Source organism: Phalacrocorax aristotelis, chromosome 14 (genome assembly GCF_949628215.1).
Source record: "Phalacrocorax aristotelis chromosome 14, bGulAri2.1, whole genome shotgun sequence".
In the NCBI taxonomy this organism is placed as follows: Eukaryota; Metazoa; Chordata; class Aves; order Suliformes; family Phalacrocoracidae; genus Phalacrocorax; species Phalacrocorax aristotelis.
Genome location: NC_134289.1, coordinates 7,645,213 through 7,659,739, shown reverse-complemented (window position 1 = coordinate 7,659,739; position 14,527 = coordinate 7,645,213). Strand labels below are relative to the sequence as shown.

Here is a 14,527-nt window from a genome sequence, read left to right as displayed (position 1 = left end):
GATTGTGAAATTATTATCTCTTTCATAGTTAAATAACTTTAACCTGTATGGTGACCTTTGAATATGCAAATAACAGAGCTTTGTTGGATGGAATACATTTTGTTAATTGTAAAACGATAAGTGGAGAAAATCTGAAGAAAACAGGAATTCATTTTGAAGTAATCATAGTGGAAGGTTTATGTGATAAGGAAAAAGGAAACGTTTTATATTTATGTGCAGGCTCAGAAAAATGATTGTCTACCGCTGTTCAAATCTGTGACTCTGCGGCTGTAATCAAAACCAGCAGGAGAATTTCTAACTTACATCACCAGCAGCAAACTTGGTGAATACATAATGCATGCCCAGAGACTTAAAGAATTTCAATAGGCTCTTAGGTAACAGGGCTTTTTCTTTTTTTTTCTTTTTTTGTTCTCAGTTTGTAAGATGTCTTTGAAAAAACTTAATGCTGTGACCATGAAACTGAGTAATAATCAAACATTTTTCTGCAGGTCAGAATGATCATTTTCACATAAAGAGGAGAGAGAATGTAATGAACATGAGGAGAAAATTAGTTGCTCTTAGGCATAGTTCAAGTTGGTTTTGAACAAATCTGTCTAGTCTCGTGTCAGGACGTGCACGCTGACTTGCGATTTTGCTGTCTCCAGGCCCGCTCACCTCTCTGCGCATGTGTGCACGTGAACATGTTAAGTGACTGTGTCTTGATTTGGTGATCTCTGGAATAAGGTGGGTTTGGATTTCACTTTATACCTGGGACCTGACCAGAGACTTCAGTTTATCTCTTCAGAGGTCTATAGTGGAGGTCATAAGCTGCTGCACTGTTCTAGCCTTTTTGGAGTGCTCCCACATACCATTACACTCCTAGAGACAGCAAAGTTTAAGCAAATTTCACCACTGATCTCAAGGGGAACAGCTGCAAACTCTCAACGTCATTTATATCTGACTGGCAAGCAAAGGCTTGGAAAGAGCTGGTAATAATGTCTGCAGAAGACTAAGCTTTACTCAGGGGATACTTGCTCGAAGGTATGGTTAATAGTTAAGGTAGAGGAAGTCTGTGTTCTTGGCCCATTTGCTGTTGGTGTACCATTCACTGGAAGAGTTAAGATTATTGACTAGGCATAGCAGACTTCTGTATTACTGTAATAATGGTGCTTTTTAGGCAGCTTGAGCTCTGTTGGTTTATATATAAGAAGGAATGACAGAATCAAATTCAAACCACAAATCTGGGTGAATTCCATTAATGTCTTTTTATAGGCATTTACTTATTTTCATAATTTCCATATTAACAAAGGTGAATTACAGTCAAGTCTTTCTTTCATCTCTCATTTTCTTCTCAGAGTGCTTCATTTCAGAGTGTTCTCCATTGAACTATACCATGACCAATTCAGATTTGTTGCTTTGAGGCTGCATTGTTTGTTTTGCAATTCTGCTCTGGAAAATCAGAAAATATAGCCCTTTTCTTTTGTCTCATTGGATCCTGCAATACTCAGTCTTTCTCACAGTAGATCTTTCTGATTACTGCTTACTCTGTAAGTTTTGACAGGAAGTTAGACAGGCTTGGAATTAAGATTCCAAGGGGCTGCAAGCGTGCTATGTTTTGACTACTGCATATGAATATTTTTAAAGGCTGCAAACTATGCTGTCAGTCAGAAATACATCCTATGAGCAAAATGTGGTTTCTCTGGCTAAAGTGTGAAGGTCCTTATCAAGGGGCACGGACATTTTTAAAAAGGAAAATCCCTAAAGACATGATTAGTCTAAGTGTCTCAAAAGAGCTGACAGTAATGTAAATAATTCTTGAGGATATTTTGCTGTAAATACTTTTATAACATTCATATGCTCCATGCTATAAAGAGAAACCTCTTAGGTTGTTATGTTCCAAGAAGTGCAATAAAGGTATATGAAAGTAGAGAAAATTGAATTCTAACATGTAGGCAAGCTATGGACCATTTGTTGAAATAGTCTCATATTTGTACCTGCTCTGGTAATGTTTCTGCTCAGGGAGTGAGCGCAGAAACTTCAGCCCTGCCATCACACAAGTCACAGCAGTGGAATTTTCTATCATTTTCTCACAAACTCCTCCCTATGGGTTTTCATTCCAGAGTTCAGTAATTCTGTTGTTATCTGGTTTTTGTAGGCATCCAGATCATAACAATATCATGAAGGACTTGGGGCAAATTCAAATGTAGGCCAGACTCTATCCCTTTCACTCATGGAGTGCAAATAGTTCTTGACATCAGACCATACCTGAAACCAATGGGAATTGCTTAGCTTACATATTTCCTACTAAATTAAACCTGTTAGAAATTATGAAAGTACAAATGCCTTGAGGTTTGTTGGCACAGAACAGCATGTGATTACACTTGAAAACTACCCGGGCCTCCGCATGTGTAAGTACTGCTGGCTGGGGACAGCTCCTGGAACTTCATGACTCTGACCCGTGCCTTGGGGCTGTAGGGTGCCTGTGTCAGAAACATACCAGCAACCATCCTATAGGCTTAACTACATAGATGTTCACATTCATGTGTCTGGGAATGTTCTGGGGCATTATTTAATTTATTATTGCACTTTAGTGTAGCCACAGTGGGCCAAAGCATTTCAGTGAAGTAGTATCCAGCTACCCATTCACTGCTTTATGCACTCCTGAGAACAAGCAGAGTTGTCTGGGCAAGAGCAAGCTGCAGGGGTATCATGTTCCGAACTAGGATCCTGCACAGATCAGCCTCAGGAACCCTTAATGGAAATTAATTTGCTGTGCTGGAGAGACGTTTGTTAGGTAAGTACCCCTGTGTCTTATCTTGTATTTCAGCTTCCTTGGCAAAAAAGGTGATTGCAGAGATGGTTCTGGTGGTGTTTGGATTGCTGTTAATGGAAAAGAGATTCTGTGTACTTTTATTAATTTTTGTGTTGCAAAGATAGAAGACTGTAAAAGCTGGAAACATGAGCAGCATAGTAACACATGCTTGGTACTGGGTGCTGGGGAGGATGCATACACCAAAAACTCATTCATGGCCTCATACTGATAACGGGCTTATCCCAACAGGAAAGTCAAAGCCTGAAGACTTCTGAGTCTAAAAGATTTGAATTCATTGATGTTGGTGTCTGCTGATTCCTAGACATGTAGAGGGAGAAAGTCAGCTGGACCAAAGTAGGAGCCTGTCCTAAGAATGTGTGAAAAGCTCAGTTTCCTATAGCATTGACTTGCTTTGGGTTTCTACTAGCAATATGAAGACATCTGAGGGAATCTATTTATTGTTGCCATTCCTGGAATGGATCTGAGCTGGTGAAGACAGAAATGCAAGCATCAGCTTCCCACACATCTTCCTGTTCTCACTGTTCCCAAAGAATGCTAGACTTCATTTGATCATGGCTGGTTTGGACAGTATTCTCATTCATTGGGAAAAAAAAAGAAAAAAGGAATGCCTTCTTATGGGAAACCAGGGTTAACTCTTCAAAGAAGCTACATTCCATCAGTGAGCTCCTTTACCTTTTCACGATAGAAGAGGTAATTGTACCTCTGAAACTGTAATGTTTTTAATGTTGACCATTATTAAGTATAAAAGTGTGTCATATACTAACAGCTCTTGTGATAGAATTGTGAAGAAAACATATTCTTCTTATAGAGAACGGCTGTGTTAAAAATGGGAATGGACTATTACAGGAACTTAACAGCAAAAAAATCTTTTCCACCACCATATGGTTGTGATATAATACAAAGCGTTTCCCTGCCAAGATATCACATTACAATGGCAGGCTGCCAGTAGCTTCTCTCTTCCTCATTTAAAGAACAAAAATATCCAAAAATAATTCTTTGGCTGAATCAGGCTGTTGCTTATAAACATATCCTATCGGCTAGTACTCAATCTATAGGCTCAGTTTCTCTAGAGAGCTGGTCCATTTCACTGTTTTATTCAAAAGAGTACTGGAAAATGGCTTACCCAGCTCAGATGCTCTAGGACATATCTTTCTCTTCCTGGCTTTAGAAAGAAGAGGTCTTGCACAGCTGCAGTCATCTGTCCTGATTACTAGTTCCTGCTCGAACAAATTTTGATGCCGGTGAAAAAGTCAACCCATCTCAGTCACCTCTCTTTGCATCCACACTTATGAATGTGCAGCTTGAAGAGGTGTGAGGTCACTATTCTCCAGGCACTTCGGCAAGGTCTGTTTGTTCACTACATCTCAGACTAGGAAAAGCCTGCTGAACTAGGCCTGATCTCTGGCATAACAAGGATTTGTCATAGGCTCTGTGGATGCTTCCTAAGGCTACCTTATGTGATTAACATATGTGCCATCAAATTATACTTTCTGTGTGTTATAATGAGGAGACTGGGAACCTTCTTTCTTGCTTAATCCCTACCAGTAGAAAAAGCATAATATTTTAATCACAAAGCCCAAGGTAGTCATTAATATTCCCAGCAGCAAAGCACATGACTAGCTAGGGATACTGATTCCATACACTGCAGCGTCCCACATTGAAGCTGATGTTTGTTCAGGAAGCATTAGGTCTTTATAACCATCGATGCCTGTTCCTCTACCTTAACTACCTACCTCTAGGAAATGCAGCTGGTAGCCTTTAACTGAAGTCTTTAGAGAGAACATGGTTGTACATTGGGCCACACCTTCAGATGGTATAAACTATTACAGCTCTTTTGGCCTTTGCTCAGACATCTCCAATTTTCTACTTCTGAACTGTATATACCTCTCCTAAGTAAAGTGCCATTAGACGTAGTTACTTGGTGACCTGAAAGCACGTTATCGGCACCCCCAGGCATCTGACTTCATTATTGTTCTGTCTGTCTTTATCCACACCTTTGTTTCTGCGTAGTTCCCTGGAGATCATGGGAATATATCAAACCAAATAACTGTCCTTCAGGGGGCAAAACAATATTTGCAAAACATTGAACAATTTGTCTTTCGGCAAAATAATTTCTTACTGTGTGTGCAAAGCTCGCTGAGCTTTCAGCCCTGCTGAACGTAAGAAAGGGTCCTATTTTCCTTGTTGCCCTCACTTCCTAACGAGCTAGAATTGAGTGCAGCCCAAATAGATGCTCACATTGCCCTACAAATAATTCTCAGTTTCATCTGTGTTAGTCACAGGTCATTTCATTTTGTGTGGACAGACTAATGTGATTAGCCACATTTAGATTTATGTCTGTGCTGAATTGAGCTGCATTACGTTGCATGCGTTTTATGTGCAAATGGTATGGTTGTTGATGTAATCTCATGTCCTAAATGAGATAATGTCTTATCATGACACTTTTCTCTTTACACTAATAACCACATTGGTTTTTATTTCAGTTCTCTTAGGTGAAGATTGTTCACAGGTTCTTTTTCTCAGACAACTGATGTTGTTGGAAACCTTTGGAAAGCAAGAGGTTGCATGAATCTTCGACAGTCAGCTCTAACAAATAAGGAATGATACATGGAACAACAGATGGAGATCCTCATGGTTGTCGGCTAACTTGAGGGGTTGCCATTTCCCTGCAGTAAAGAATTTGAGGAAGGTGTAACCACCTTGTGTGTGATTGTGTGTGAGCTGTAACAGGTCTGTCACCCCCAGTACCAGAACTCTGGAAACTGCTGAAGCTGTTTCGTCTCTGCAAACAGGCCACTCTTTATTTGGGGGCTCAATTTCTTTGTGCATGTGACTTTCAAGAAATGGATCCATCACTTACTGAACTTAATCTAACAAAACCTCTTTGTCTTGCAAGATACTGAACCAAGATTTACCACTTGGTCTAATGCCCCCAGTCTACGGTGTGACAGCTGGTGTTATTATCATAGAAGTCCAAGTCTAGGGTTAGGCCCCCCGTGTTAAGTAAATTACAAGTGCAAGAAAAGAAAAGGTGCCATTGTCCCTTCTCCTGAGGATTATGGAAGCAATCTACCAATCTGTTACAAGCATGTCAGTGTAAAGGCTTGTCAAAGTGCTGTACACAATGTGTATATACAAGTGCTGGATACAATGATTTAAGCACCTTCTCCATACCGGTGGATAGAACTGCATCTGCAGACCGAGGTGACAAAAGGGAGGGAGTCTGGGGGAGAGCCTGGCAGCCAAACATGTGGGTCTCATGGACCCCCTCATTCATTGTTAGAAGGCTGGAAGATCCAGTGTGAAGTGCAGCGGAGTGATGCTAAATAAAAAGATAATTATAAGAACAAACTCTGTCAAAACCAGATAAAATGGAGGCTGAGAGGCACAACACCCTATCCTTTTTATAATTAATTACTGTGAGAAGAGATCATCAATCTGCAGGGAGAGTCATGTTTACCTGAATGTATGGAGCTGCTCAATATGCTGTGGTAGCTGTAGGGCAGCATGAATAGGAAACCGGCCGCTATTGACTGCTCTGGAACTATGGCCTGACAGATTCTAGACAAGCCTGACTGCACAGCTGTGGTTGTGCTCTTCATATCTGGCCTCTGTTGTCTCCCTCTCACTGTGTCTGAAAATATGAATATGGACAAATGGAAAACTCGGTATTCAGGCAAGCTATGGAGCACTAAAGAAATTTATATCTTGTAAAAATTGCCAAAGGAATATGGGGGGCTTAAGTCACTTTTTAAGTCACTTTAAAAAAATTCTCCCAAGCCTCAGACATGTCTCAAACAATTTTTTTTCCTTTTCTTCCCACAAGCCAACCTGATAGTGCTAGGTAATCATCCTTTTTCCAGATATATTTGAATGCAGTTAAAGCCCAAAATGGATGAGTCCAAAGAGGTCTGGACTGTACAGAGAAGTGGGGAAAGCAGTGGGAAACTGGCAGATCTGCCCTCTTCTGTTTTCTACTTGGGGAAAGGGTCCATCTCCCTTTGGTCAGTCCTCCATTCCAGTTTCTCATCAGTGTCTCACAGTCTCTTGTTCCAGTTGCAAGCAGCTGTTTTGGGTAGACTTGTCCCACTTGAAACAGAAAGGCATCCTGCTGCTGCAGTTCGTCTTTGGAAACTTTCTAAGTGCAGGCAAATCTAAAGAACTTTATCCTGTTTTATGTTGTGCACTGGACAGAGATACCCTTGGATAATCCTCCTGTTATATTGTGGGAGTCAGCAACACATAAATAAGATCTTAAAGTCAATAATGATCCACTAAATGCAAGCCTAATTGTTCAACAGTTAAGTGTAGAAACAGTTTCCTGACCTGGCTCTGTCCAATTAGGTTATGTGACTTGTCATTCATCAGGCAGTTAGGCAACACAGCTGAGTTAATATAACATACTGTGCCTCTTTCCCCTGCTTCTGCTTGTTAGTTTTCTGCTGAATTAGTAAATTGAATTAAGGAGCTGCTAACTGCAATCAGGTGAGCCCAGGGAAGGGAAGGGAGAGACTTGGTGCATAGGCAGTTGGGAGGGTAAAAACTTTTCCTGTTGCAAGAAGGGAATTAGATTAGCTTGCTTATGTGTCTGTATTCTTCGTCTCTCGTGTGTTGGATGTGAAGTGAACTGTCCTGACGTGGTAAGAACATTTTCTGTTCTCCTGTGTTGATAATGAAGTTGTGAATTCAGAAACTGGTTATTCTGTAAAGTTTTCCTATGTCTTTGGTCAGAGCAGACTCAGAAACAGAAGGGATAGAGATGTTAATTGTAACATATATAGTCCCTTAGCGAGGAGAAAGGGAAGACAAAGTAGTAATTTATCATCTGCTAAATTGGCTGCTTCAAGAGGGTTTGTTCATATCTTGAATGCAGTAGAGAGGAAGGTAACCCCTTCTAATGGGAATTTGTCTGTCCTGAAGGATTATCTGTAGATTTCCCATTTACAGGACAACTGAAAGCAAAGGTATGATAAGTAGAGCTGGTGAATCCTACCTGTCTTTTGTAGCATTGAAGGTGTGTGGTGTGAAGAGGTGTACGTTACCCCATGGTTGTGCAAAGCTGTGCTGAAGTAATTACAGAAAGTATTAAATTACAGTAACCCCAGCCTTCTGCCCACCCCAGAGGAAGGTGCAAATGCGTGCCCTGTTTTTAACTGCCCAAGTACTGTTCTCTTTTTCCCTGCTTCCCTCCCAATGCCTCTGACCTCATTCTAATAGCTGTGTGCATATAAGCAAAGTGCTTCCAAATGACATTTAGTATCATCTGAAGAGTTACGAAGTATTTGAAAAAGACATGGTCCCTCACTCTGTCCTTGAAATGTGCAGAGAGGGCTTGGCTATATGTTCTTGTAAGTAGCCGAGTCAAATCTCCCCCTGGCGTTCTCCCTTCTCCCACATCCCATGTAACTTTTCCCTTCTTTTAACAAAGTAATATCTCCGTTTATAGTAGCACTGGCTTCCACCAGGAAGCACTTATGGGGCGTTTTCTATTGTTCTCCTTGCCCAGTGTTCCCAACTGCTGTAAGATACGGTGGGGAGGTGGTGATGCTTAGGCTCTACTCACTTTTGTTTTCAGTTTTTGTGTAGCTTGAGGTCCATCTTTCAGAAATGACTAAGTAATAAGGGTTCCTTGTCCGTGAGGCCCTTTGGAACAAGGCTGTGTAGGAGCAAGGGGATGAAAGTAACCTCTCAGAACACAGAGAGAAGGTAGAATGAAAAGGATTAACTTCCCTTGCTGCTACTGCGGCTTAGTAAAGAACATTTTGGGGGTTTTTTTCCCACTTTTTTTCCCTCTTACTTTTTCTTTTTTCAAGTGCTTGTAGAGGGTAAGGTCCTACTTCTTATTAAATTGTCTAGTAGTGACTCATTGTCGAATAAGTCCTTTCATGCTCTAATTCGAGTATGTTTAATATTGTCTTTGCTCCTGCTTACACCTATGATATTGCAAGGCTCTTAAAACAGCTGTTTGGCTAAATCTTCCACCACCCTGTAAAAGTGCGGGTTATGTGTTGTGGGGTTGGGTAGTTTCCTTTGGGTTGTTTTCTTTTGTTTTGTTTTCTTGAGAGTGCTAGGGCAGTACAAATCTGAAGTAAGGAAGTAGTGCAAGTAACAGAATTGTTACTGATAACAATAAAATAACTAGTAAAGAGCCTGAAGTCTATAAATAGGTCATTACACAATAGAAATTAGGTAATGGGAGGCTAGGAAGTGTAAAATACTGAAAGTGGAATGCTCGTGGTGTTTTGTAACTCACAGGACATGCTTTATGCCCCATCTTGGACACACTATCTTGGAGATCCAAGAGTGGCTGACGTGCTTCAGGCCTTTTCTTTTAAGACCAAACCATTTTATGAGCAAATGGTGTTTTTTCTACTTCCAGGGTAATTTCTAGTTCCTAGTAAGCATCAGTTCTCTCAGCGCAGCACAATGAAGTATGTTGCTCTTCTAAAAAGATTTGATTTTCACGTGGTATGAACAGTTGGTGCTATTGCAGGTCTGTTGAGACCACGGTGACAGGCTCTCTAAACTGCAATTTGGATATTTGCTGAAGCTCGTTATTGGAAACACTTCTATAGAAAAGCCACTTTGAGAACTAGCTTAGATGTGGTCAGTTCCTGTTGTGTTTCCTTACAGGCCATGCTTTCTTCCATTTTCAGTGCTTCAGAGAACCTTGGCTGCAGAGCTAGCTAAAAGGACAACTTGCTATAAGGAAGTTCTGTCTAGGATGAGTTGTATGGAGGTTGATGCGGAAACATTCGGTGCAAATTAAAATGTGATCAGCTAAAGGTTTCCTAAAGGAGGTACTGGCCTTGCTTAGTTCACTTGACTCAAACTGAGAGGCTTGATGTAAGCTATCCCATCTACAGAAATAAACCTTTAAAACACAAGTGTGCTGCCTTAAAGCTTTTCTGGAAGAAACAATTCTGTTAAGGAAACAATGCTGTAAGAATCTTTCCTTCTCTGTTCTTGTTCATTTTAAAAGGATATTATTTCTTATACCCAGCTGATGAAGTGAAGGGAAAGGCTGTGACTTCTGAACTATGTTATTGGTAACTGTGTTATGTGGTATTTTCTGAGGTATTGCTCTGTGGCATTAAGGACCCCATAAACTTCCAAGAGGGGAGAATAAAGCCTTTTCCAAGTCTAGTTTTATGATGTTGATTGTCTCTGGGCCAGTCTACTTCTTGTGTTTCATTCCTTCTTTCTGCAGTGGAAAAACTGATGTAGCTGGTCTGTCTTTTTTTTTTTTTTAATAAGGAAATGGACTTGAAATCATCTGATGGGAGTGCTGTTGAGGTAACGCACTTGGGAGAAAATACAGAGCCTGTTTAAACTCCCTTCTTGTCCAATTGTGAGACCTTTCAAAAATCCTCAAAAATTATATCCAGACAGACTCAGTCTTAATTTCAAGCGGCTAAAGGTTGGCTACTGTGGTACTTAGGCTGCCCGCAGAGTGTGAAGGTTGAGTGTCTTACGCAGGAGCAGCCCAGCCTCTTACCCTACATGCACCATTATGAAGAAGCAGAGTAAGCTTGCTAGACGGCCTTTCTGTTTTAAGAGATTTTCCTTTGTGCTGTGTTAGAGCTTTGGATTTGTTTGCATGTTTACACATTACCTCAGCCTTTGCTTGGACTGTGATATACAATTATCATTTAACTTCCCAGCCTTCAAAAGATTTGCCGAAGTGTATCATCTTTTGATATAAGATCTTTCTTTCTTTCATTCTTCTCAAATTTCAAAGGAATCATCCCACTTCAAAGATCTCTTTTGAACACGTATGCTTATTGTAGGTTATACTTATTGCTCCTTTTAATTATTTTCTACCTGTGAGGTTTTCGGGGCCATGTCTTTGCTACTACAGTGAGGGCCGGAGCCTTCCTATGTATGAATTATTGTTTCTTTATAACGTAACTTCATAGTGAGTATTTTATGAGTAAAAATACAATTGTATCTGAATCCTGTGGGAAAGGACTCAGGACCTTTTAGTCATATTAGCTTTCAGTTCTCGGCACCAATCACTCGAATAAAGGCATCAAAATCTGATCCACAGTTAGGTGCATATATTTGTCAGAGTGGACACGCATGTAACTTTGCCACGTGTTACTTGGATATGGATTCTAGGAGATGTTAATGGAGGTTTCGAAGTGTCCTTAGGCTCCCACATTCGTTGTGCCTATTTCTCCCATCTAAAGTTGGCCAATTGCTCATCCTACGACCATCTTTTTAACAGGTTTGTGCTACAGTCATTGGTCCATCTTCAGCAGTTGTGGTGAGTCTTAATTTGTCTCTGCGTGCCGCCTTGATGTTTCTGCCTTGTCAGACATCTCTAAGGGAACTGCCTGCCTCTGTAGTGTTTAGGTTTCTCCTCAGCATTTGTTCTAATACCTGAAAAGTGATAATATTTTGAAAAGAGGTATAGGGGGGGAAAAAATACTGCAAAATATAATGTGATGGAATTGGGATAAAGATATTGTGGAGGCATATGTACTTTCTCTGTGTATTTCATAAAGATGACTATGATCAATTATTTCCAAACCTTTAAGAGAACATTGAGCTTTTATTTTAGTGTTCTGTATCTTGAGGGTGAAGTTTTATCCTTGTTCTCTGTATGTGTAAGCGTCAGCAGTCCCTACAGGGTTATGGAGTATTGTGCTGTAAGGGAATACATCCACTGTAACCAGCCCTGGCTACTGCAGGGTGTATTGCTATTCTTTGAAATCAATATTAGTACAAATTGATGGTAGTATAAGAGAGACTAGACTCCAGCTGCATAGACTTAAACTCTGAGGAAGATAATCAAAGGGAAATAGAGTAGTAAAATCTTAGTTTCATTATATCTGATTTCAAGCTAAAGATCTGCAAAATCACTGCTTGATTTGTTTGAATGTTTGTGGATTGCTTGAACCTGGCATCTATTAGTCACTCACAATTTCCAAGCAGTCCTTTAACCTCTGCTATCTTTTGACTCAGTTTATTCTTCTCACCTTTCTCAAGCCTGCACGCTGCACTGCAACACTGTAAAAGGTACAAAAATTTACATAACAGAGTACTAAGTGTATTCGTCCTTCTAGAACATACTCTACTGCAGCATAAGTACCTTGTAGTGTAGAAATTGCCATAGTAACTACTCATTTCTTATTGATTAGATGGATAAAAATTCTCGTAATATACAAGCAGAGTAACTTGCTGGCATATGGCTTCAGGCTACCCCTGTGGCAACTCTCACTTATGCATTCTCTCCTTTTTCTGCATGTAAGAGGTTTTTTTAACGAATTAGTATTCCGTGGATTAGACCACAAAATAGTCTTTTCTATTCAGCCACAATGGAGATTAAATTTTAAGTTAAATTTGATATGCAGCTCACAAGGCAGAATACTAACTCATATTGGTTTGTTATCAGGTCAGCACGACTAGGTTTCACCTCAATGTGAAATCTGGAAAGGGAAAGGGGAAGGAAAGGAGTGTTCTTCCCTTCCCCCTCACTCAGGGAGAAGGCTAACTGTTTCACAGAGCTGACCTCTAATGAGTAAAAGAGAGTATTCTAGTTTGGCAGTTGTGATAAATCTCTTTGGAAGGTGCTTTTTAAAACATTAGAATTGGTTGCATGAGAAAATGAGTCTTGTTTTTATGTTTCTCTAGTAACACTAGAGACATAGTAATGACCTTCAGCAGTGGTATTGTGAATGCTTACTGAAAGCAGGATTAGGCCTACAGTGAATTACAGTGTCTGACAGCTGTCTCGATTCATGTTCTGCAGTTGCTGAACACACTATTGTCTCCTGCAATCCTGAAAGACGCTCCAACAAGGCTTCTACCAAGTTTGTTGTGAACGACAATCTTTTTGTGAATTCTATCAAGGGACTGAAATTGTGAAGCACTTAGGCAGGATGCCGGATAAAATTAAGCCCAACACATTCTGCAAATGTGAAACATCAGTTTATTCAGGACAAGATAAAATGAAAGAACAGCAGCACTCAACCAGTTTTTACACTGTAAATCTCTTGTAAAGCCATTCTGAGCCTTCTGTGAGGCCTAGGTGTTGGCTATAATCATATCAGTTTCGTATGATTAGTCCAGGGTGTCGTTAGTTCACATGTATTAGGAGACTGAAGATTTTAGAGCTATTTTCAGTTCAGCTCTTCCAAGCTGCTATTTATAGATGACACCATGCAGGCCTGCTTTACTTGGCTTAGAGGCCTTTCCCACCTCCCAAAGTAAAAAATGCTGGGTTAGGGCATCACTTTTACATGTACCGCCCCTCATCTCCCTTATTTTTACCTACAGTCTGACAGCCTCATTTCAAACTTTGTATGATCTTAAGATTGTTTGAAGGAGATATTAATCCATGGGGCTATAGGAAATAATGCTGGTGTCTCAGTAAGCTAGTCCTTCACAGAAAGACTGTTCAGGAAAACATTCTTTTCTCTGTAGTAGGCTACAAACAAATAGAGGAAGCTCTTTGGCAGCTGTAGATACCTTGTGTCTTTAACAGGAAGAAACAGGCTTGGATCTTAAGCTTTGGCCTGAATTCTTGTGTGCTTTCATGAAGACTTTCACAGGCACAGTGGGAAGTTCAATGTTTAGTGTCTTTTGTATGCGTGCTGGGATCTCAACAGTGGGCCCAGAAAGCAGCCGGAAAGGTAGATGGGGAAAGAACAGCTGTATGTAGAGGATAAGAGTTTAGGTGGATAAATTGTTTTTTATATTGTCACATCACTTTTTCTGCCACTGCTTTAACCCAATCTAAAGGGAAAAGATGGGACCCAAAATAGGAAAAGTTTGTGTAGAGCTTTTTAGGGTCACCTGCAAGACAGACTTGGGACCACTGGAATTCCTGTATTACCAGCTTGCTGGAAATCATTGGAGTGCAGCTGGCTGATGAGAACTCTTCCCATGCTGGCTCTGAAGGGCCAGGGAAGGTTTTTAGGACACAGCTCGTGTTTTTCTCATTCACTAGTACCTATTCCATTAGGGTTCTGTATCACTGCATTTCCCGGCTAGTACAATAACCTATCTTGGGCAAACAGCTCTGCTACTTCTGCCATCATAAGCCCTCCTTGCTGCCACACTATTACATGTTAGGAATAATCTGTTTTCCTTCCTCTCACAGGAAGGCTTCCTTCCTCATACCTTGCTGCATGGCAAAGGATGGAAGTTTGAACCAGCAGACCAGAGGGCCAAGGACTCATAAACCTGGTGACTTCAAGGCTTGCCTGTTTTCTCTTGATACAGAAGCAGTGAAACAGCCTTGTGCAGCTTTAGATGCTAGTGCCCTGTTCTAATGCTCTTTTCAAAAACCTTATCTTTGAGGGGGAAATAATGATTGGGCAGGTCTCCTTCAACTGGGGAAACCTGCATGGAAAGAATATATTCCAGGGAACTTACAAAACTTTTTTTAAATCAGTATATTGGTCAGAGAGTATCATAGGGCTTTAAATACTAAGCATAAGCTTTAAGATATTTGTAATGTTCAGGTATTTCTGTAAGTGTTTTACAGACATCTGCAGAGTGTTTTCATCAGCAATCCCACATAACAGAAATAAAAGCTGTATGCATTAGGCATTGCCAGGTGTGTATGGGTATCTAAATGCATATATGTATTTGTGTGCATCGGTAAAATGCATCCTGTATGCAGATATTAAACACATCCTCTCTGGGATTATGCTGTGACTTGAATATTTGGAGGCAAAGGTTCAGAATAAAGAGTGGAGTTTA

At 40.4% G+C, this 14,527-nt stretch overlaps 1 protein-coding gene and 1 long non-coding RNA gene across 4 annotated transcripts in view; both read left to right on the top strand.

Moving 5' to 3' along the window:
• Positions 1-14,527, top strand: part of CABCOCO1 (ciliary associated calcium binding coiled-coil 1) — a 238,680-nt gene that overhangs the window by 91,518 nt on the left and 132,635 nt on the right. The window contains exon 1 of one of the 3 annotated variants that reach the window (XM_075109609.1): positions 7,328-7,452. The exons of the other annotated variants lie outside the window; for them this stretch is intronic. The gene's annotated coding sequence lies outside the window, so the exon portion shown is untranslated. Of the gene's footprint in view, positions 1-7,327; positions 7,453-14,527 lie in introns of those variants that run through there. 3 annotated transcript variants of the gene reach the window in all.
• Positions 7,222-14,527, top strand: part of LOC142064525 (uncharacterized) — a 78,630-nt gene continuing 71,324 nt past the window's right edge. The window contains exon 1 of the long non-coding RNA XR_012663140.1: positions 7,222-7,297. This is a non-coding gene — a long non-coding RNA (uncharacterized LOC142064525). The remainder of the gene's footprint in view (positions 7,298-14,527) is intronic.